The 24,961-nt window shown below is 46.8% G+C and overlaps 1 protein-coding gene and 1 pseudogene across 1 annotated transcript in view; one reads left to right on the forward strand and one right to left on the reverse strand.

The window, feature by feature from the left end:
- The window catches only part of Dscam (DS cell adhesion molecule), a 448,055-nt gene that overhangs the window by 316,536 nt on the left and 106,558 nt on the right, over window positions 1-24,961 (reverse strand). The gene's annotated exons all lie outside the window — the stretch shown is intronic.
- On the forward strand, window positions 2,231-2,741 carry LOC138832633 (small ribosomal subunit protein eS19 pseudogene; annotated as a pseudogene).

Raw genomic sequence — 24,961 nt, forward strand, 5'->3', positions numbered from 1 at the left:
TCGCAACAACCAAAACATGGAAACAGTCCAAGAGTCCCTCAACTGCTAAGTGGTCAGAGAAACACCACGGAACACTACTGGTCAATTAAACACTTGTTACCACGTTAATGTTGTACGTGTTACAATGGTGAATGAAAGTGGAGACCAGACAGTATGGCAAGACTTCGCTCATCAGCGGTGCACACCAGAGCCCTGCACGGAGGCTGCGAAAAGATGGCTACGCGAGACAGGAAAGAGCCGGGAGCAGGAAGGGGCGAGGCAGGTTGGATGATGGGTACTGACAGCAAGGCAGAGTAAGAAGATGCAGTGTGCTAGTGTGGAGTAGGGTGGCTAAAGTAACAATGCGGAAGCAGGTCAGAATTTTAAAAGTCTTTTTAATTTTGAATTCAGAGAATATCCTTTTGCCAGAATGACATATGATTGATTAGTGCTTTGCCTCCTAATTACATATTTTCTTTAGAATGAAAAAAAAATACACCTTTGGCTATAAAGAAACAAAATGTTACTTAAAAGTAGTAATAAAAAAGAAACAAAAATGTGTTTGATGAGATAAACGAGATATATTTATTTTGCTTTCAATTCTATACAGTGTATACACGTATGAAACCATCACATCTACCACATACACTTAAGGTTTATGTTTTTATGTCTCAACAAAAATTAACTGAATTTTGAAAGAAAAAAGAAAATAGTTGAATAGATACATCAATAAGATCTCTCTCTCTCTTACACACACACACACACACACACACACACACACACACACACACACACACCTGTGGCTGCTAAAAAAGATCTGGAGACCTGCGGGAAATATTTAAAACCTGACTGTGGTCATGTTCCTAGGGCTGATTCATTTGTCTAATACACATTACAATGAAAGGAATCGTATTATAGGGAAATGATGCCTTCACAGGAGCAAAGGAAAGCTATGCTGAGGTGAAGAGGAGCTAGGGGTTCCAGGTGAACTCACATCCGGGCTCTCTGCCAGGTGTGCTTCTGGACATTCTTATATATCCTTCTGCCTTCAGAGCTCCTGACTACTATTCCAGGTATGACTTGATCCTGTGGGCTGACAAGTACTTTAAGCAAATGCACATCTTGGAAAGGTATCAGGTTGCCAAAGCTGGCGATCATGTACAAATCAATGCCTGCTGGAGGCCTTTTCCAGCCAGCTGGTGCTGGGTGAGGCTGTGGGGCCTGCACTCTTTTGTTTGAGGCTGGGTGTCAGGATGGCTCCTGGAGAGGCCAAGCCCAGGCTGAGTTCATGTCGGCTGTTCCGAGCAGCGCTCCCACGAACCCAGGCTGCCATTTCCTCTTTTGTAAGTGTTCAACGACCTCAGACTCCATTTTACATTGAGAGTATTTAACAAATTGATTCAGAGGCAGTGCGGATTTCAAATCCAATTAAGAAATTAAGAATTGCTTTGAGAAATACAAATCCAAACAACATTGAGGTTCCACCTCTCCTAGTTAGAATGATCACTATCAAGAAAACTAACAATAACAGATGCTGTTGGGGATATGGCCCAAAGAGAATGCTACTGTTGGTGGGAATATAAACTTGTTCAACCATTCTGGAAAGCAGTATGGAGGTTCCTCAAAAGACTAAACACAGAGTTTCCCTCTGACCCAGCAATCCTACTCCTGGGCATTTATGCAATAGACCATAAACAAGGCTTCAGTAAAACCAGCAGCACAACCATGTTCATTGCAGTGCTATTCACCATGGTCAAAATACGTAATCAGCTCAGAAACCCCTCAATGGAAGAATGGATGAAAAAATGTGGTATCTGTACACAATAGAAATATACTCACTCATCAGAAAGAATGACATTTTATCATTCATAAGGAAATGGAAAGACTTTGGAAAAATTTTATTAAGTAAAGTAAGCCAGACCAAGAGAGAAACAGGTTGCATGGTTTTTCTTCATTTGTGGGAGCTGGAATGCATCTATAAATCCTTAAGTAACCACACTGGGTGGGATGCACACAGTTCCAAATGAATAGACTGGATTAGAATAGAAGCTATGGAGAAATCAAATGGTAACATTTTTTGAAATTACTTTTTTTTTTTTTTGGAAAGACTAAGTCAAAGCCCAACAAAATAAGCACCAGGACATGGGTACTTGTAAGAGGGAGGGGTGCAAAGGGGAGAGGGGTAGACAATGAAGGGGAGGAGAAGAGAACGCAGTCAAAAATTCACTGCACAGCCTTTCCCCTGGCTGGCAGCGCGGAGGCCGCACGATGCCTGGAGTTACTGTAAAAGACGTAAGCCAGCAGGAGTTGGTCAGAGCTCCGGCAGCCTTCCTCAAAAAGTCCGGGAAGCTGGAAGTCCCCAAATGGGTGGACACTGTCAAGCTGGCCAAGCACAAAGAGCTTGCGCCCTATAATGAGAACTGGTTCTACACATGAGCTGCATCCACAGTGCTGCACCTGTACCTCCGGGGCAGCGCTGGGGTCCGCTCCATGACTAGGATCTACGGGGGGGGGGAGGGCAGCAGAGGAATGGCGTCATGCCCAGCCACTTCAGCTGAGGCTCCAAGAGCATGGCCCGCCAGGTCCTCCAAGCCCTGGAGGGGCTGAAAATGGTGGAAAAGGACCCAGATGGGAGCCGTAAGCTGACATCTCAGGGACAAAGAGATCTGGACAGAATCGCCGGACAGGTGGCAGCTGCCAACAAGAAGCACTGGAACAAGGATGCTGGGTTAAGGAATTGCCTCATTTGTAAAAGAAAATAAATAAAAATAAAAATAAAGAATTCACTGCACATTCCACACGATTAAGAAAAGTAAGGGAAGGGTGGGTGGAAGGGGGTGAGGAGGTTGAAGGGTGACGCTGATCAACATGCACTGTATTCGTGAGCTGCTTTGTCACACGGCCTTTCCTTTGCACAACTACTGACAAAAAATAGTAAAACAAAAATAGTCAACATTTTGAAAAAGGAGTTGAGGATCCAGAACTCTGCTGAAGCCCAAAGAGAAAATATTAGAGTATTATCCGCCATGTAGTAATATACAAAAAGAGAGAAGGTTAAGAGTGTTATCTGCAGTGTAGTATATACAAAAAGGTGTTCGCTTCCATTAAAACAAAACAAGGCAAAAAACGTCTTCACCAGGTCCAGGTGTCCTTGCAGTCTAAGTGTCACTCTCTTGAAGCTGTTTTACAGTTCTGGTGACTTGTGGACTCACATCTAAACCCCGCCTCTCTGTGGCACTTCCCACACTCCCTGCCCAATCCAACTCATTCCCAAGGAAAACCCTCTCACATTCCCATCCTCGGCACCGTTACTGAGGAATCGGTGTTTCTAGTCAGATTCTCCTCTCCATGGGTTAGCTCCCTCACTAAGTTGACATTTTCAACTGTGATCATTTTATGTCTTTATGAGATACCATCCAACAGGAAGGTTTGTGGGAGGCCCTCCCTCTCCACAGTGCCGAAGATCAGAGGTCAGCTGTGACAGTGCCCTTAGGCCGGTCCAGGCCCAGCTGATGGTGGTATTATTTGCTGGGCTCATCAGAGAAAGCCTGTTCTCTAGAAATATTTATTAAGCATTAAATACAATTAACACTGCTTTGAATGTACCTGATAGGGGAAAAAGTAAAGATCGTAATGGGACTTTATTTCTAAATTACTGCTCTCCTCACATACACCAAGTGTTGTCAACACTTTCCCAGAAGTAGTGACATCTACAAATTTAGTCAACTACCTAGTGAACTGAAGTAAAATGATTCCTGTCCTACAAAATGGGTGTGAGAAGCATAGGCTGGTATTATTAAATCTTCCCTAAAAACACACCTACACACACACACACACACACCTGCACATAACCATGCAATTACACCTGTATGGCACATCCACAGGCTTCACTTCCTTCCTTCCTTCTTTCTATTTGTCTCTTTCTCTTCCATCTCTCCTTCCCTTTTTTCTCTCCATTCCTCCTTCCCTCCCTCCCTCTCTTTTTTTCTTGCTTTTCTGGCTTTCTGTGTCAGTACTAGGGCTCAAACTCAGGTCCTACATGCTAACCATTAGTTTGCTCACTCAAGGCTGGTGCTCTATCGCTTAAGCTCTTCCTCCGCTTGTGGCTTTTTGCTGGTTAAGTGTAGATCAGAGCTTCACGGACTTCCCTGCCTTGGCTGATCTCAAACTCCAATTCTCAGATCTCAACCTCTTGAGTAGCTGAGATTACAGACGTGAGCCATTGGTGCCTGGCTGGTTTTTGAAGATGTATTGATGGGCCCCGGGTGGGCTTACTCATTGAAGACGATGCGAAGTATTTTGAAGCCTTTCAGAAAGAAAACATTAAAAACAACTTTTGTAGAGGAGGTTAAGTGGCAGAAATCTTTACAGAGCAGAGTCTCTTTATGTTGTATGCTGTTCCTAAGTGTGGTGAACTTATTAAGGCCTTTGATGTAGGAAAAATGTGATGTGCATATGTACAAATGATCCAAACACAGCAAAAAGCAGCTAAAAAAATCAATAAAGCAGCTCTTTAACAAATGCATACTGTACCGGATCAAAGGGAATGCCCGGCAGCTACGCACTACACATCCAACATGCAGCACGTTGGCATTTCAAGGAGACAGTTCTGCTCGAGAAGGAGAAGCCCGTGTGTAACGGGCTCCTTTGCTTCTTCACATGAAGACTAAATCAACACGGCCCTGCGTGGGCCTGGGGGGCTGGTGTTCAATCCCAGAAGGCCTCTCTGGGGCAGTCTTCTCCTTTCCCCAGAACCAACTTTAATATGTAAATATGTAGGCATGAGCAAACTCTTGCCTAGGGATCGAAGGCATTTTTTTTCCTCCGTTTTTATTTTAAAGGTATACTCAAACACTGGGAACTGGCTGCTCATCAAAGCATACCTCCATCCGGTTGGATTCGGTGCATGTGTCCCAGCCCGAAGCCTGGTCCCTGTTCAAACTTTCTCAGGCCCAGCATTTCCCAGCTGAGCTCACTGCCAGAGTTGGTTAGTTTTCCACTGTTCGTGAGGAGGTAGACACTCAGGGAGAAGTGCTGGGCTCCTGTGCTCTGAGCAGAAGTCCATCTCAAGTTCTCTTACCCACAACACACCAAACTGAGCAGCTTTGTACATACTACACTCGGCCCTCAGCCTCTCTGTGCCTCAGTTTCTTCGGTCACTGTGGTAGAAACTCGCCTTTGTCAATACTACAGGGTTAGGATAAAGTCAACACCGCCGGCTCTGATCTGACTAGCAATGCAATACAAATAGGAAACACTGCACCCAGGGCAAAACTGAGAAACTGGCTGACAGGTCTGTAAATATTACACATCTGCCTTGGAAGGTGAAGTCACCAGCATCTTTGCATCCTGGGAAAGAACCAAACCGGAACAAAGCAACATGTCTTGGTCTTGCCAGGAAGTGGAGGACAGGACAATGGAACAGTGTTCCTCCAGGTGGGAGCATGGGAACTCCTCAGCCTTTGGGCTAAGACCAAGTGTCTTTTCTTGCCAATTTTCTTCTTTTTCAGTGCTGACTAGTGCTCCATTATGCAGGCAGACCATGTGCTATTGACTTAGGTGTTTCTGTATCTCAGCTGTTGTGGATAATGTTTCAGTAAACACAGGTCACTATGAATGTCCCTGGAAATACATAGAGGTGTGATTTTTTTTACATCAAAATCAGGGATTGTATGCTCTATCTATTTTGCCCCCATAAATTATCATCTTCTACAACTTCCTTTTGTGTGTGGTCGGTGTTGATTCTCTGCCTCCCCCCCCATCCCGGAGTTTGGGCATGGAGTACCTGTTCAGGTTTACCCTCTTCTAAGGCGGTCCTTACAGAGGGCATACAGAGAGAAGTGTCTGGAGCTCTGCTCAGCTCTCCTGAACATCTGTACATAGCCAGAAGGGGGAGGAAGCCATAGACCGACGGAGGAGAGCGCGCACGGATATTACAGTATCTGTACACACGGGGGATTGCTTCAGGAGCACCCCACCCCCACCCCGTCCCAGCAGATGTCAAAACTCGGAGGCGCCCATGTGGAAAACGAACTATACAACTTATGGGTGGGGATGGGGGGGGGGGAAACAGAGAGAGAGTGAGGGAAAGGGGTGCCATTGTCCCAAAAGAAAACAATAAAATACAAAGAACCTGAGATCTTGAGCTCCCTGCATTAAATAGTGCATCATTTGAATTTTAATCTAGCATTTGCATATAACACAGTGCTAATAGCATTTGCATTTAACCTATGCCCATGATGCCATGTACTCTAAATCATGTCTGGATTACTTACAATTCCTGTATCACGAGAATCACTGTTTACTGTATCATCCAGGGCATAACAACGAGTCTGTCCATGTAGCTAGGACAGATGCAGTCCTTTGCCAGATGGTCTCACCCTTGATGGGTGGCATCTGCAGAGGGAGAAGTTGGTGACTACAAAGGGCCAGTTATGATTTGATTCTTTTTTTGGTTGTGGGGTTTGAACTCTGGGCCTGGGAGCTCTTCAGCTCAAGGAGAGTGCTCTAGCACTTGAGCCACAGCACCACTTCTGGTTTCTGGTGGGTTTTTATTGGAGATAAGAGTCTCTTGGACATTCCTGCCTGGGCTGGCTTTGAACTGCGATCCTCAGATCTCAGCCTCCTGAGTAGCTAGAATGACAGGTGTGAGCCACATGCACCTGGCTATGATTTGATTCTTAACTAGCACTCTTGGAGAGCACTGAACAGTGGAGCAGTGTGGAGGTCTCAGGTCCTGGTCTTCAGCCATCTGAAGAAGAGACAGAACTAATGAGCACCGGAGAAGCAGCTCTCAGGCAGAGCCCTCTGTCCTCAGGAGCGAGCATGAACTTAGAGGCTTGCAGGAAGAGAACGGCGAAGGTCCTCATTTATGCCGCCCAGACAGAGGGCAAAGACAAGCAAGGGCCTGGGAGCCGGGACATCTTTGTAAGTAAAGCTAGAGAATGAGGACTGCCAGTTTCCACAATCAGTAACAGATGAGCTCTTCCAGTGATGATATAGCCATCAGGGATGCCTCAGTATTGAACAGAAATGTGGGGGGCCAGTACTGAACCTCCAGAGCTTACACAGTTCAGCCAAGTCTCTTGGAATTAATTACCTTGAAGGTGCACCTCTCTGTCCCCCACCAGGCCTCCTCCAAGCCCAGAGGCTCCTCCCCATCCAGGCCCTCCCCTCCGCATGGCCTGTTTTCTCGGGACTTCAGTGGCTTTTCCTGGGAGGTTGCTCCCTTGATAATTAACCCAGTTATTTATCTGCTCCAGTCGCTCCTCATCCCCTGTGTACCTTTCACCATCTGCTCCGGTGAACTGTCCTTCCGTCTTCCCTCATTGGAGTATTTTTGTTATCTTTCCAAATTACAATGCGTCTAGCTTCTTGCTGGGCTTCCTGTGGCTTGGGTGGGTGATTTGGTTTTCCTCCCCCACCTCCAAGCTCCTCAGTGGCCCCTGTACCACTTCCCAGAATCCCTTGTGCTGGTCCAGTGCCCTGTGCCACGTCATCATGGCGCTGGTGGGCACGATCACACCACTGGAATCTGTCACAATAACACGCGATCGCTGTGCCCACCGGACACCGCCAAGCCACGGTCCACGGTATTCACCAAACGGACCTTGGTGATCGCCTCTCAGGAGGATGGACAGAGCTGTGCTGGGCGGGGCCTCCGAGGTGCTACTAACACCTGTGCAGACAGGGCACCCCTGCACCACGCCTCTGGCTCATCACAGCCTCTAAGGACCCTAGACTAAGGTGACCCCCCTTCACTCCCACAATGCACTGTGGCAAGCGGCAAGGATTTGCCTGCGCTTGGCATTATAGTGCTCCTCATTCTACAAACCAATGGCAAGGAGAGGGAAATGGAGGGTTCTGTACATGTATCCACACACACACACACGTGTTAAAGACATACATGTAAGCCAGGTGGTGGGAGCTCATGTGTAATCCCAGTTCCTCAGGACGCTGAGATCTGAGGATCACTGTTGGAAGTCAGCCTGGGACAGGGAAGTATCTGAGTCTCTTACCTCTAATTAATCACTTTAAAAAAAAAGTAGCCGGAAGTGGAGTGGTGGCTTAAATGGTGGAGCAAACTAGCTTTGAGCATCAAAGCTCAGGGACAGCACCCAGGCCCTGAGTTCAAGGCCTCAAAGATCAAGACAGACACCTTCTAACACACTGTACTGCACACAGACAGGCACACGGTATACACATCCTGTCAATGGTAATGCTCGTGGCACGCTGCATGCTGGGGACAGTGTGTGTGCCACACAGCGGGTGTGACAGCTGTCCTGAGTGTACGGGGACGCACCTCCAGGACACACCAGCTCCACAGGGAAGTCGCTCCACAGCCACAGTTGGCCAGGCCCGTGCCGGCTCTGCAGTTCTGTATCTGTGGGCTTACCTTCATTACCTCTGGACTTTGCACAGTATTTTTCACAAGAAGGAATCACATGATTGCACTGGGTTGATGTGAAGCTCGGGGGCTCTGTGTCCCCAGCACACAAGCACCCCTCCGGACCGTATGCATCCCGCTGCCGTCAGGTGACACCAGATGCGAGATCATGTCTGGTCGTCACCCGCCTGCCTTGTTTCACACTGATTAGCTCTCTGAACCCCCCTTGCGGTTGTGTATTGATATCTTCCCAAATTGTGGTTCTCCAGAGAATAAAATAAGTCTTCAATGCCAGCTAATACTTGACAGGGACCCTTGATTTTGGAGGTAGAGAGCGTTAGTCTGAAATGACCTTTTCTGTATCCTGTCATGTGGTCACATGCAATAGAAGGGGGCGGTCCCAGGATGCAAGCCAGGCTCACAGAGAGAGGCAGGCCCCGTGCAGTACGGGGGTGAGGGGGGGCGGTCCTGGGACACGGGCCGCAGCGCTGTAGGATCCCGTGCAGCACCGCCCGTATCTCTTCTCTGAGAGTTGAGCCCACAGCGTGGATGACTCGAGCAGTCATCCCACGGCCCCTCCTCTGCCTGCCCTGCACGTCTCTGATCCTGACAGATGGCGTCTGGACTCGTCAGAGAAGTGATCAGTGAAATAAAAATGGGAAATCCCAAATTAAAGCAAGGTGTTCATTTCCATCTAGAAATGAACGCTGGAGGCCTGAGTGTCCACAGGTGTGACCTTCGGAGGTGTGCATGCGAGATTTCCATGTTAGTTACTGACCCAGTGGGAAGAAAGGAGGGGACAGAGCAAAGGTGAGGCTAGGAACACTAACATCAGAACCTTAGGTCACAAACTGTCGAGCTCATCAGGAAGAAGAGGAGAATAATGAGCGGGGGGGGGGGGGGGGGGGGAGGGAGGGGGAGGGGTGCTTCTTGTATAAGAATTGGCTGTGTGCAGAGAGAGTGAGCCAGACAAACAAGCAAGCTTCTCCCTCCAGAAGAACTGATGGAGCGGCTGCTTCTTTGTCCGGAACATGGACTAATTAGAGCAGAAGCAAACTCATGCCTACTTATGCCTAAGTTCCTGACAAAAGGCTCAAAGATACAAAAGGTAAGCATCTCTCTTGAAAGGTGACATGGGCGATGACTAATGTAGGGATAAAAGCCCAAGTGTTACACGTAAGAATTTTGTCTAGGATAGTCTCATCAGATGAGCAGAAAAGCTCCATAGCTATGTACCTATGACCATGTAAGATGATGCTAAGTGAAATGAACACCAAGATATGGACACAAGAGGTTTTTCTTTGTTGTTGTTGTTGGTTTTAATGAACTATGTGGTTTTCTTTTGTTTCTTTTGGATGTTCTCCTCCTATGGTATATCCCGTGGTCACTGTATTTGATTTTGGTGCCCTGCATCTTGTATATGTATTTATCTAATTTGGGGAGGGGAAAGGGAATAACAGAATGCTGAAACAAGGACACAGGATGACCCATTGCAACAATGAGACTCACAAGCACTGTGTTGGAAATGAACCTTACAACGTTGTGAGGGAGGGGAGTGGTGGGGGAGGTGGGAGAGGGAAGGGAGAGTAGGAGAAAAACAAAGGAGGGTAACAATGCTGCACATGAAATGTACTCATTACCTTACTCGTGTAACTGTAACCTCTCTCTACAGCATCTTTGCAAAGAAATAAAATTTTTTTTAAAAAATTGGAAACACAGGATATACTAAAGGGTAAGAGGAAAGAAATCGGAACTGGGATTCCAGCCAGCCCCGTGGCCTGTCTCCCTGGGATAAGAGGAAAGAAATCGGAACTGGGATTCCGGCCAGCCCCGTGGCCTCTCTCCCTGGAAGTGTGTCAGGGAGGGGGTCCCCGGGGTCCCGTAGCCCCTCCGTGCACACGGACGGAGTGCGGTAGCCACCCTTCTCCTGTGTCTACCCCCAGGCCCTCCCAGCACAATCGAGTACAGTAGTTGCACACCCCCATTTCATCTGTGGTTTTCATATACCTGTGGTCAACTAGGCTCCAACATTATTAAATGAAAAATTGCAGAAATCAATTATTTATGAGTTTTAAATTGCATGCTGCTCTGAGCAGTGATGAAATCTTAGCCCACCTCACCCAGGTGCCCCCGGGTGCCTGCCAAGGGGCCACTTGTCTGCCTCCTCAGGCAGCCAGTCAATGGCCAGATACCACGGTGCTGTGTTCAGGTAAATATATTCCGATCATATACCAAAGCACAGAGGCAGGCGCTTCTTGGGTCATAACGAGGTGCTTCACGGTACTACCTTCAAGTGAAAGATGAAAAATTACAACTTAAAAATGAAAAGAAATCACTGCAGTGGTAACTAAGATGTACATTAAGAATGAATCTTTTGCTGAGCACTGGTGGCTCACGCCTGTCATCCCAGCTACTCAGGAGGCTGAGATCTGAGAATCTTGGTTCAAAGCCAGCCAGGGCAGGAAAGCCTGTGAGACTCTTATCTCCAATAAACCACCAGAAAACCAGAAGTGGCACTGTGGCTCGTGGAAGAGCTTTTGCCTTGAGCAAAAGAGCTCAGGGACAGCGCCCAGGCTGCAAGTTCAAGCCCCATGACCACCATCACCAAAAACAAAAAGAAGAGTACATCTTGTATCCATGAAATGGTACATTTTCAATAGTGATTGCCATTAACCTCTGACTTATATATTGAAGGTTGTCATGGACAGGTGAGTATAGGAGAAACATAGTGGAGTTCTGTTCATGGTTTCAGAAACCCAATAGCAGTCTTGAAATAGGTCCCCTCCGGCATGGATGGGCTGCTATAGGACAGAATTGTGCACTTCTGTCTGTCTGTCTGCTGAGCCCCTCCTCCCTGTGTGGATGTGTCCTGTTCCTGGTGTATCTTGTCTTCTTCACCTTCTTTAGAGGTCCACCTTTCAGAGAGGCCTTCAGTGACCAACCTGTTCAATGTGCTTTCCCTCTGCCTCTGACACCTGTCTCTACATCAGCTACACTCACCACATTTACATACACCCGTGTGGGTAACTGCTTGACTGACGTCCCCCAAGATACTGTTCTGCTTTCCAATGCCTGGACCATTACCCAACACATTCGAGGGTCTCGGTGCTTATGTGTCGAACAAAGAGTGAAAGCATTTGCAGATGGAATGGTACAGAGGAAAGAGTTGAAAGAAAGGATAGGTGGGTAATCAGGGCTGAGTACAGGGAAGCCCAGCTACAGGAGAGAAGACGGAAAGGGAGATGATAGATGATAGATAGATAGATAGATAGATAGATAGATAGATAGATAGATAGATAGATAGATAATGCATAGATAGATGAATAGAGAGATGACAGATAGATAAATGAATAGAGAGATGAGAGATAAATAGATGAATCTCCATTGTCATCTATAGATAGATGAATATCTATCTATAGATCTATAGTTAGATAGATGAATCGAGAGATGACAGATAGATAGATGAATAGATAGGTAGATAGATGACAGATAGATAGATAGATAGATGAAGAGATAGGTGACAGACAGATTGATAGATAGGAATAAGAAATAAAGAGTATGTCTTCAGGTAAAAACCAGCAATAGAAGAAAAGATAATACAGAAATTGTCACTATGTAGTTTGGGATCCAGGAATGTGAAGGCTATTGAATTTCACATTTTAATTCTTGTAGGTGAACAATAAGAAAGTATTTTAGTAGAATACGGAAGGTTGGATATTGTTAAGGAGCTAAGGATTTTTGGGGGGAAAACAGGGTGAATAGAAATAACTCAAATAAGAAAGAAAGGGGCAGAGGGGTCAGGCAGGGGGCGGGCAGGGTGTCCAGCCAGTCTCAGCAGCAGAAGGAGGGAGGTTTATGACTTTGTTCTTTGGGAGTTGAATAGCTGTATGCAGTGTGTATGTGTGCTTGCGAGTGCCTGTGTGTGCTTGTGTGTGCTTGTATCTCAGTATGCATGTGTGCCCATGCTGTATGTGTATGTTTGCATGTACCTGTGTCTGTGTGCATGTGTGCCCATGCTGTGTGAGTGTTTGCATGTGCCTGTGTCTGTGTGCATGTGTGTCCATGCTGTGTGTGTGTGTTTGCATGTACCTGTGTCTGTGTGCATGTGTGTCCATGCTGTGTGTGTCTGCATGTACCTGTGTCTGTGTGCATGTGTGCCCATGCTGTATGTGTATGTATGCATGTGCCTGTGTCTGTGTACATGTGTGCCCATGCTGTGTATGTTTGCATGTGCCTGTGTCTGTGTGCATGTGTGCCCATGCTGTGTGTGTGTGTGTTTGCATGTGCCTGTGTCTGTGTGCATGTGTGCCCATGCTGTGTGTGTGTTTGCATGTGCCTGTGTCTCAGTGAGCATGTGTGCCCATGCTCTGTGTGTGTGTGTTTGCATGTGCCTGTGTCTGTGTGCATGTGTGCCCATGCTCTGTGTGTGTGTGTTTGCATGTGCCTGTGTCTGTGTGCATGTGTGCCCATGCTGTGTGTGTTTGCATGTGCCTGTGTCTGTGTGCATGTGTGCCCATACTGTGTGTGTGTGTTTGCATGTGCCTGTGTCTGTGTGCATGTGTGCCCATGCTCTGTGTGTGTGTGTTTGCATGTACCTGTGTCTGTGTGCATGTGTGCCCATGCTCTGTGTGTGTGTGTTTGCATGTACCTATGTCTGTGTGCATGTGTGCCCATGCTGTGTATGTGTGTGTTTGCATGTACCTGTGTCTGTGTGCATGTGTGCCCATGCTGTGTGTGTTTGCATGTATCTGTGTCTGTGTGCATGTGTGTCCATGCTGTGTGTGTGTGTTTGCATGTACCTGTGTCTGTGTGCATGTGTGCCCATGCTGTGTGTGTCTGCATGTGCCTGTGTCTGTGTGCATGTGTGCCCATGCTGTATGTGTATGTTTGCATGTGCCTGTGTCTGTGTGCATGTGTGCCCATGCTGTATGTGTATGTATGCATGTGCCTGTGTCTGTGTGCATGTGTGCCCATCGTGTGTGTGTTTGCATGTGCCTGTGTCTGTGTGCATGTGTGTCCATGCTGTGTGTGTATATATGCATGTGCCTGTGTCTCAGTATGCATGTGTGCCCATGCTGTGTGTGTGTTTGCATGTACCTGTGTCTGTGAGCATGTGTGCCCATGCTGTGTGTTTGCATGTGCCTGTGTCAGTGTGCATGTGTGCCCATGCTGTGTGTGTGTGTTTGCATGTACCTGTGTCTGTGTGCATGTGTGCCCATGCTGTGTGTGTGTGTTTGCATGTACCTGTGTCTGTGTGCATGTGTGCCCATGCTGTGTGTGTGTTTGCATGTACCTGTGTCTGTGTGCATGTGTGCCCATGCTGTGTGAGTGTTTGCATGTACCTGTGTCTGTGTGCATGTGTGCCCATGCTGTGTGTGTTTGCATGTGCCTGTGTCTGTGTGCATGTGTGTCCATGCTGTGTGTGTGTGTGTGTTTGCATGTGCCTGTGTCTGTGTGCATGTGTGCCCATGCTGTATGTGTGTGTGTTTGCATGTGCCTGTCTCAGTGTGCATGTGTGCCCATGCTGTGTGTGTGTGTGTTTGCATGTACCTGTGTCTGTGTGCATGTGTGCCCATGCTGTGTGTGTGTGTTTGCATGTACCTGTGTCTGTGTGCATGTGTGCCCATGCTGTGTGAGTGTTTGCATGTACCTGTGTCTGTGTGCATGTGTGCCCATGCTGTGTGTGTTTGCATGTGCCTGTGTCTGTGTGCATGTGTGCCCATGCTGTGTGTGTGTGTTTGCATGTGCCTGTGTCTGTGTGCATGTGTGCCCATGCTGTATGTGTGTGTGTTTGCATGTGCCTGTCTCAGTGTGCATGTGTGCCCATGCTGTGTGTGTGTGTTTGCATGTGCCTGTGTCAGTGTGCATGTGTGTCCATGCTGTGTGTGTGTGTTTGCATGTGCCTGTGTCAGTGTGCATGTGTGCCCATGCTGTGTGTGTGTTTGCATGTGCCTGTGTCAGTGTGTATGTGTGCCCATGCTGTGTGTGTGTTTGCATGTGCCTGTGTCAGTGTGTATGTGTGCCCATGCTGTGTGTGTGTGTTTGCATGTGCCTGTCTCAGTGTGCATGTGTGCCCATGCTGTGTGTGTGTTTGCATGTGCCTGTGTCAGTGTGCATGTGTGCCCATGCTGTGTGTGTGTGTTTGCATGTGCCTGTGTCAGTGTGCATGTGTGCCCATGTTGTGTGTGTGTTTGCATGTGCCTGTCTCAGTGTGCATGTGTGCCCATGCTGTGTGTGTTTGCATGTGCCTGTGTCTCAGTGTGCATGTGTGCCCATGCTGTGTGTGTGTGTTTGCATGTGCCTGTGTCTCAGTGTGCATGTGTGCCCATGCTGTGTGTGTGTGTTTGCATGTGCCTGTGTCTCATTGTGCATGTGTGCCCATGCTGTGTGTGTGTGTGTTTGCATGTGCCTGTGTCTCATTGTGCATGTGTGCCCATGCTGTGTGTGTGTGTGTGTGTGTGAGTGTGTGTGTTTGCATGTACCTGTGTCTCAGTGTGTATTGGCTGAGAACAGAGGCCAGGTCTCAGGGTAGTTTTGCAGAGGAAACTCACTTCCCTGTGTTTTCTTTTGTACGTCAGTGGAGGAGAGCTATTGAATTAAAACACATGGTGAATTTTAGTTCCTTTTCCATTTCTGCTCTAGGAGAGACGAGATATCACAATTTCCACAACTGCAATTTATTCGGGGCCTTTACAGATAAAAATTTCATGATCTTTCAGAACTCAGCTTCTGAGTCAAAAGAACTGATCTAAACAGACAGAGGAGTGGGGGACAAGGTCAGCGCTTCAAAAAGGAAAAAAAACCACGCACACAAAAATAAGTAAGTAAGTAGAAAGCCTCGGAAGCCAGAGACACAGGCAACACGAATTCTCTGAAGAGAAAAAAAATGCATTTTGTTCTAATATTCTCTTAATAGATTTTTTAAAAACATGATAAGAAGACTGAAAGAAACCTGGGTAACTCTAGATAGATTATGCAAATACTCATTTCATGTCTGTGCTTGGGGGTGAAGTATCAGCGCCCGTTTCCAGGCTGTAAGCCCCCAGCCTTCCCTATCTCTGCACCCCAGCTGGCAAAGCAGAACCAAAGGATTATTGGTGATAAGCACGCGGCCCCCACCGGAGGCCTTCCCGGCTCAAAGGATCCGGGGTGCACGGCTCCCGGGGGCTTAGGATGGAAATTTTAAAATACATTTCCACAGTCTTCACCAGCTTATCTCTACCAAGAGGTTAAATATGCGGGGGGGGGGGGGGGAGGAGGAAGGGAGGGAGAGAGTCTCTCCGCAGAGGTTAAATATGCTGAGAAAAAGAGAGGAGAAGGAGAGATGGGGGAGAGAGAGAGTGGAGAGAAGAGAAAAAGGGAGGGCGGAAGGGTGGGAAGGAGAGAGAGAGAGAGACAGAGAGAGAGAGAGAGAGAGAGAGAGAGAGAGAGAATCCGCAGTCTGCCGCAGAAAGCGAGTTTGACTGAGGCTGTTCAATTGTCACAACCCTTCCCCCTTCTGTCTTTGAGTGTGAGGTCGACACTCATTCCTAGCGAGAGGAAAGCCCACCCTGGTTACCACTCATCTGAAGGGACTTCGCCGGACTTTCAGGTACTGTGCCTCCATCACCTCCTCTTCTGCTGGGTAATTCAGATGAGGACTTAGTCATCTGAGCAGCTGGCGTACAATCCTCCTGGCACCTCCTCACTACGCAAATCTCATTGTGCAATAAATGTGTGTTTCCACACCGTAGAGACTGGCCAGGCAGCCAGGCAGCCAGCACGCAAAGCAGAAGCAGGCTGCAGTCACCCCTTGCAACACTAGTCTCATCTGCAGAGTTACAACTTCCTGGTTAGACCAACGAGAGCGAGCCTAACAGAATTAATCCGGAAAACATGTCACAATTGTACGGCAATGTGCAATGGTGAGCAAAGGTATCTACGGGCTTCATTTCCTTCATGAATACCTCCTAGAAGTTAGCACGTCTTGAGAATCTCAGAGATGAAACAACACATTCCAGAATACCTAAGTCATGACTCTTCCCGCCTCTGTGCTACCTTGTGTACTAACAGGACCGCTCAAGGCCCCTTGTATCCTCCCTTCTCCCACGTAGGTGAGCTGTACAGCTGGGTGTGGCCACCCTCATAGAATCCGGGGCTGGAGAATTTCACAGCCCTGACTACAGCATGTTAAGTTAACGAGGAACAGACATCTGGATGCAATCAAGAATGTATGACTTGGACAAACAGAAGATAGACCCTGGTGGCCTGTACTGGGGTTGTTCCCGGCAAAATGGACCTTTTGGATTCACCATTTGAAATGGATTCAAACTGAGCCAAGAAACTTAAACAAATAAATCGTAATTCAAGACAGAAAGATGAGCACGATGGTTTCATATCAGGGTGGGAAGAGAAGTTGGAGTTGACACAATTGAAATGAGACGGGGGCGATTCTGTGTGAGCAGTCAGGGTTAATTCTGATCTGAGTTTCCTGATTTCAAGCATGGCAAAGCCGGGCGCTAATGAGGGAATGGGTACTCTGCACAGCTCACCAGTTGTGTATAAGCTTTAAACTAATAACTCAGCAATTACGAGAAAAATGAGCGGTAATTACACCCATTTCACTCGCAGCTAGATGGATAGAACATTTTCTCCCTGCTACTGGCATACTGTCACCACATTTATTTCATTTTTACTGTTTACTATTTATTGTACTTTGATTAAGAGTAATTATAGGCTAGGAAAATATGAAACATTGGGTATTTCTTAAAAATAGAAGGCCCTTCTTCTGATTCTATATGGGTGCAATCCTCATTTAAGACCTTATTTCAATGATACCAGCACTCTCAAAATAGGTGCGGCAGCCTCCATTTTTCTTTGGCTTGCTTGCTTGCTTTCTTCCTTCCCTCCTCCTTTTCTTCCTTCCCTCCTTCTTTTCTTCCTTCCTTCCTTCCTCCTTCCTTCCTTCCTTCCTTCCTTCCTTCCTTCCTTCCTTCCTTCCTTCCTTTCTTTCTTTCTTTCTTTCTTTCTCTTCCTTCCTTCCTTCCTTCCTTTCTTTCTTTTCTCTTTCCTCTCTCTGTCTCTCTCTCTCTGTCTCTCTCTCTCTGTCTGTCTGTCTCTCTCTCTGTTTAATCAGTAGGGGGAGAGTTCCATGCCTGCTGGCTATTTGGATCATCACGAGTCTCCTGTATACATTCAGCATGTGTCTCTCCCCTCTTTTCTTGTTTGTTCTTGCACACTTTATAACACCTTACTCTCTTCCACTGTGGACCCAGCTATGAAGCAAAGCACAGATTCACCCATACCTGAAATAAACCAAATGATGCACAATATATCCTTTGTACTGTTTGCATGGCTTCAGGAACTGCCTGCTTCCCCGGCCCTTGTGAAAGTAGTTTAATGAGGTAGCAAAGCTGGGGAAGCTCTTTAATATGGCTGACTCCAGTTGAGAGGAGATGGTATTTCCATCTCACTTGTTGACAAATCACAAGCATGAATAACTGGCGGGGAACGCACACATGAATCTGCTTTCAGAAACTTTGCTTCTAGCGTGGATTATTGATCCTTGATTTCGAGGGCTGGAAATTCATGTGTTCAAAATGAGTATTAAGGAGCAACACACACACGTGGAGTTCCTGTCTGCTGAGCACATGTCTGAGCTCATATTAATCATGTATTTTAGTGCAGGTCCCATATGTAAACTAATGTGTTTGCTATTTGTATGGTAGTACGTGTACGTGTATGTGTGTGCATGCGCCCATGCGTGCATGTATGAACCGTGTTGAGCTAATGTGAGAGTCTAGATTTGAATCCTCTGAAGATATCATCTCAGAAGAAATTACAGCCAGTCCAATCGACCACCATGGACCCTCACCAAGGCATGATTTGCGAACAAAGTTGTTTTTCCTCTTCCTAAAAGGCATACCTGCAGACATGGGAAGAGTTGCTTGGTGTGGGTTTTTTCTTTAATGGGAGAAAAATGTGAGGGAAAACCCCACCAGGTCTTGTTCTACACGGGCTCCCTATCGATTCGCGGAGATGGCGTGTGTTAATGCTTCACCCCGCTAATAGCCTGCCTGTGTGGTAATGTGCTGAGCCAGCGCGAGGCATGGAATTGATTAGTTCCCTTAATGAGCCCTGGATGGCGCTTCTCCCAGGACGGAGGACACAAAGCAGGGTGAGCATCAGCTGGAAAACCTGCCTCAACCCCGAGGAACCCAGAGAGGAGGCAGACCCAGGGGAAGGGGGTGTGGTGGGGGGAGAGGGTGGGGTGTGGTGGGGGAGAGGGTGGGGTGTGGTGGGGGAGAGGGCAGGGTGTGGTGGGGGAGAGGGTGAGGTGTGGTGGGGGGAGAGGGCGGGGTGTGGTGGGGGAGAGGGTGGGGTGTGGTGGGGGGAGAGGGCGGGGTGTGGTGGGGGAGAGGGCGGGGTGTGGTGGGGGGAGAGGGCGGGGTGTGGTGGGGGAGAGGGTGGGGTGTGGTGGGGGGAGAGGGCGGGGTGTGGTGGGGGGAGAGGGCGGGGTGTGGTGGGGGAGAGGGTGGGGTGTGGTGGGGGAGAGGGTGGGGTGTGGTGGGGGGAGAGGGTGGGGTGTGGTGGGGGGAGAGGGCGGGGTGTGGTGGGGGGGAGAGGGTGGGGCCACCGCCTTTCCTTGCCTAGGAAAGCTTTCTTCGGAGGCAGGAGGGTGGATGATGGGGTGCCAGGTGGCCCTCACTGCTGGGTGACCCTCAGCCTCTGAAGCCACACGGGCAGGAGGGGGTGCGGGCTCCCCACCATCTGTGAGCAACTGCATCATAAAACTTGAACTAGAAGGTTCTAGGGAAAGCAAACAGCATCAAGCTAGGCCGGAAGTCAGCTCAGTTAATGGCTGCCCATGACTGATGCACCGAGACGCGGATGAGGAGGACGGGGCGCGGGGAAGCTGGTTGCCAAGGAGACGCAGGTGAGCGCTGAGGGCAGAGGCTGCTCAGACCCATTTTGTTTGCACAGCAGCTCCATCTACCACTGGGATTTGTGAACAGGACCTGAGCTGGCGGAAAGAAGAAGAAGGTGGAAAAGGAGCAATGGAGTCACCAGAGTCCACATCTTCATCCTGGGCTCCTCCCTAGCGCACACACACACACACACACACACACTGAGGCATGCACACACAGGCATACACACATGCATGCATACCATGTCATATACCACACATATCACACACACACAACAGTCACCACATACAGTGTACATATGCAATATGCACCACCACACATATCCCACACTGTACACTGAACACACACCAGCAAGCATGTGAAATTCTGACATAGTACATAACAAGTATACACACACACACACACACACACACACACACACACACACACACACACACACAGAGAAAGAACAAGATGCTAGATAAATTACTAGAAATATGTACAACTTTCTCGTAGTATCCAAAGGCAACTTTGGAAAAATGTCTTCTGTCTGAATCCAGACCACTCTTCTCTCCTTCACTGGGCTCACAGTTGGAGGAAGACCTTGCACAGAAGCCCAGCAGCTGTGTCAGGATCAGGAGATACCCAACTTCACCGTGGAGTACTCCTTCCCATGCCCAGTCTGAGAGATCCCATGGCGGAGACTATCTGCAAGTTGGTGCTGGCAGGCAGCTCCTCTTGCTTTATTATGCACAAGTGTTTTCTAATAAGATGAACGGAGCCAAATCAGTGCAGATAAGACACACAAAATGAGCCATGCTTCCGCCTTGGTGACCTGCTGGTGACTGCTGTGCCAGACGCTGAACCTTGTGTTCAGCAGTTGCAGAGAGCAAGACAGGGAAGCAGGAGGGGAGAGATTTGAACTCGAGAGCTGACTGTTGAACAATGTATTTGGAACCAAAGCTTGAGGCTCTCCTCTCCATAGACCCCAAAAGGTCTGTCTCTTGTACAGAACAAACCCATTGGACAGATGGTATTTAAATCAATCAATGGTGACTCATTTGAGATGAAATGGACCAACATTCTGTTCACTTCTTTTGCTTGGTAACACAATGTCATTGGTTCTTTTTTTTCTTTTAAAAATTATCATAAAAGTGATGTACAAGGGGTTACAGTTACACGAGTAAGGTAATAAGGACATTTCTTTTTGAACAGTGTTACCTCTTCCCTCATTTTCTCCCACATGCCCCCACCCAGTTTCTCTTCCAAGTTGTAAGTTCATTTCCACCAGAGTGTCTAGTGAGTATCGCTGGTGCATTGGTTCATCTTTTGCTCCACTATTTCTGTGGCCAAAAGGGAATGCTACTACACTGTTGGTGGGAATGTAAACTTGTTCAGCCACTCTGGAAAGCAGTACAGAGGTTTCTCAAAAGACTAATCATAGCCTGACCTATGACCTAGGGCATTTACCCAAATGATCACAAACAAGGCCACACTAAAGCTATCAGCCCAACCATGTTCATTGCAGCATCATTTACTGTAACTAAGATATGGAATCAACCTAGATGCCCCTCAGTAGATGAGTGGATCAAGAAAATGTGGTACATATATGCAAAATGGAATTCATTGGTTCTTAAAGAACCTCCCTTGTTGTCTTTTAAAATAACATTTGGAGGACAATAGACATGCTGTCTGGTGGAGGGATGATCTGACAGAGATGGTGGGGATACAGGAGTTCTTGGTTGTCAGAGCTGGATTTCCATGATGAGTGCTGCCTAGTCATGGGCGTGCACTATGGTTTACTCTCTTGAATCAAGTAGGGGAGATTGATATTTTCACTTCTGCTTCACCCTTATTGGCCTCCAATAGGGGACTGGCTCCTCCTGGTTTCATAGGCAATCGGGCTGCCGTCAAATAGGAGTTCTACCAACACTGGAAGATCATGGTCCCGTGGGAGTAGGGACCATGATGAAAAGTGGGTTTGTGTACACAGCGCTGGGGAGGTATTCCTAAGGCGGTTAAGGTCTCATGGAGAAACATTACTCACAGAATACAGCAAGTCTCTCACAGGGAAGATAGAAAAACACCAGCCTGCAGTGGTGGAAGGCCAGCTCAACTCACCACTGGGGCCAGCAGTAGACACTAGTGTTCTGTTATAGTCTAAAGTGTGTCTGTCCTCTTATCAAGTTCACTGTCCCCAATGAGAAGACACATAGACATCACGGTTGTAAAGAGACAACAAAGTTAAATGAGGCTGCTGGGATGGGGGCGGGGGAAGGAGCTTCTAACCCACTCTGCTAATCCGCTTCCTTATAAGAAGTTTGGAGACACAGACATCAGCCATGAAGGCACAGGGGAGCTCCTGCGAGGATACAGAGGAATGCTGACATTCCTAACTGGAGAGGGTCCTTAGGAGAGACTCGATATTTTGATCTCAGACTTTCAGATTCCAGAATGGAAGAAAAATATTACATTATGTCAGTTGTGCAATCCACAGTATTCTGCTACAGTCATCTGAGTTATGACTATTGGAGTCAGGTTGGGATGCTGGCTGTGTCCTCAAAACATTGTTTCTGCATGTGATCCTCACGGTGATGATTCAAAGACCTGGGAATCCCTCCCCAGCCCCAGCGGTATGTATAACCGCCATTCACCATGGCCAGGTCCCCACTTGACCTCCTCTGTCATGGCAAACTACACTCTCCTTCGCATCTCTATCTGAGCACTGTCCATCTGGACCGTGCTGGGCACCTAGATTTCCAGACTCCAGCTCAAAGACCCCAATCCAGTTAACCCAAGATAAGGATTTTTGAACATCACTTGGAAAGACACTGATTTCACGACTTGGCAGAGTGAGGAACAACATCAATTAGTAGGTGCTCAATAACCACTCTCTGTCTGTCTGTCTGTCTGGATGGATGGATGGATGGATGTAGTAACCACTCTCTGTCTGTCTGTCTGTCTGGATGGATGGATGATGGATGGATGTAGGTGTGGGTAGATGGTTATATTTAGGTGGGTAGGTGAATGAAGCAATGAATGGGTGGACATGTAGATACAGACATGGGTGAAGAGATGGATAGACGAATATAGCTAGGTGGTCATATGGTAGATGTGAATGGATGGATGGATGGATGGATGAGTAGTTGTGTAGACAGAGATGAGTAGATGAATGGATGGATGGATTGACAGATGGGTGGGTGGACAGATGGATTGATGAGTGGATGGGTAGACAAGATCTTTCTAATAAGCATGTAAAGTCAAAATCAGAGGACTTCTATGACATTTTTCTCTTCAGCAAGTAGTGCCTGGGGAAAGATCCAAGCCATTTAGCTACAGTCAGCATCCTCATCCATGTGGGCACAGATGTGAAATGCAGAGCTCAAAATCAAGGAGATGGATGGTTATTCTTAAAGGACATTTAAAATAGCAATGGAAAGATTTTTGTAATTATTTTTGAAGCAACTAAAGCCTAGCACACATACCTCTTATTACATTTTACAAGCAAGGATACATGGGGAAGAAATCTTGAATTTGTTCATTTCAGGTTTTGGCCACAGAAATATACTCTGGGAACTGCCAAAGCAAGGACATTTCTCAGCCTAATAGGATAACAGATACATTCATAAACAATGTATGCATTTTTCTCCCTGCATCTTTTCTCTCTAATACCCACCTTTTCCTACTTCCGTGATGGCGGCTGGGAATCCTGAAGGTGATAGCAGACAGGGCAAACAGGCTTGGGCAGAGGAATGACAAGCTGCCCTGTCTCTCTTGCTTTGGATTTTTTTAATATGATGCATAGATGTCCAAAGCTACACAGACACAACAACTAGTGATGAAGACCCAAACCAAGAGCTTTGTAAACCAGGAGCTGAGAGGAGAGGATTTTTACTGGTGAAGATGATCACAAAGATGGAGCCTGGCTGGTGTGGAAGGTTCTTAATTGAATTATGATAAAGTAAAGAAAACTGAAAGCAATTCACATGTAGATATAAGTGAAGCATCAATACATACTTTCCAACTGTACTTACTATTTAGTAACGGTAGATATCCATCTAGTAGGTGAGCAATAGGTTAATTTGTTAAAAATGTACCCTGCCAGGTACTGGTAGCTCATGCGTGCGCGCGTGCGCACACACACACACACACACACACACACACACCTCTTCGCTCTTATGGCTTTATGCATTATTATCAAAAATCTGAAAAATCATAGAGATGAGGTTCTTCAAATTTTGCTCTGGGATTTTCAAGGAGAAAAAGCTCAAGGAACAGATTTTCACAGGGCTCTGCTACTTTGTCATTGTGAAAAATAACTCTTCTGATTCCTTTATCAGGACTTCATTGATGTCTGCATTGGAAGAGTGATAAAACTTCAGAACACTGGCGTAGCTGGCGCTGTTGTAGGACTTATGTCATAATGAGAGCCTGAAAGGCCAATCAAACACTCCTAAATTACAGCTGAAACAGTTTTACCTTTGTCTCTGTGTGTATGAACTCTATTTTCTGCTAAGCATATTTGTATCCTGGATTCTGCCTTTTCTGCAACACATTTCTCAATCAGATATGTTTGAGAAAATAATGGAATAGCCCATTAAATGTTATAAACTCGATAATACAACAGATCTGATCAAATATCAGTCTTAGATTAGTGATGTAAAGTAAACCTTGATGGATGATGGGTAGTTGCAGCCAAGATTTTTATTATTAATTAACTTGGCCAAACTCACAGGAATGTTCTTATACAACTATAGTTTGAGGCCCAGTTATTCTGTCTACAAATGACAAAATTGCTAGTGATAGGCAATGATTTAAATGTGTGATTTTTAAAAATAGAGTCCTTTGGAATGGTTAGAACAAAAATTACATATCATTTGAAAGATCCTGTCCATTTCAAGTATTCTTTCTGGAACTACCATCACATAATTGTAATCAACAGCAAATTTCATGGCTCAGAACCCCTTGGATTTTTCAACATTAATAAAAATGTGGTTGGTTTATATGATACTACATATCTTTACAAAAAACAAGACTCTTGACCCAGTCCAACTGTCTCTCAATACCCAGAAGCTATGGAAGCATCCACCCATGCATCTTCCACATTGGACACAGTCAACGCAAAGATGCTGACTGGGTGGTCAGGTGCTACCTGGGGGCAGAAAAGAGACTGACATCAGTCTAACTTGGCCAATGCAAGGAATATGTCCAGGGTGACAAATGCCATACACAGAAACTAGACTGATAGTGTTCACATTCTTACAGCACCAAAAACAAGATGTAAAGGTAAGGTTTAGTAAGATTTAATAAATGCTTTGCCATCCACATTCCTAGGTATGCTAGTAAAAAGGTCAACCACACATACATAAACCAGTAATTAAATTAATTTTGTCTCTGACAATATAAATACGCCTGAATGTGTGTGCACACAAAGTACAACTTTGAAGCAAGTTCCCAGTGCTGCAAACCAGGTGTTCAGGAAATCATCCCCTACTCCTGGTTTAGAAATTCCCTGTAATGTCTTACATTTGGTATAGAGGACCTGAGGTTTATGATGTCACTGCGGAGCTGCTGATTTAGCCTCATGCCCTATAATGACCTTTCAATAACAGAGGGGCAGTGGAAGGGTAACTAGAGAGTAGGTATGACAGGAACTAGGTGTGTGAACTACCCAGTAGGGTAGAGGTTTCTAAAGGTCGACCAGTTGTCC

The sequence above is a fragment of the Dipodomys merriami genome, unplaced genomic scaffold (assembly GCF_024711535.1).
Source record: "Dipodomys merriami isolate MVZ:Mamm:240054 unplaced genomic scaffold, mDipMer1.0.p SCAF_2, whole genome shotgun sequence".
NCBI classification, from domain to species: Eukaryota; Metazoa; Chordata; class Mammalia; order Rodentia; family Heteromyidae; genus Dipodomys; species Dipodomys merriami.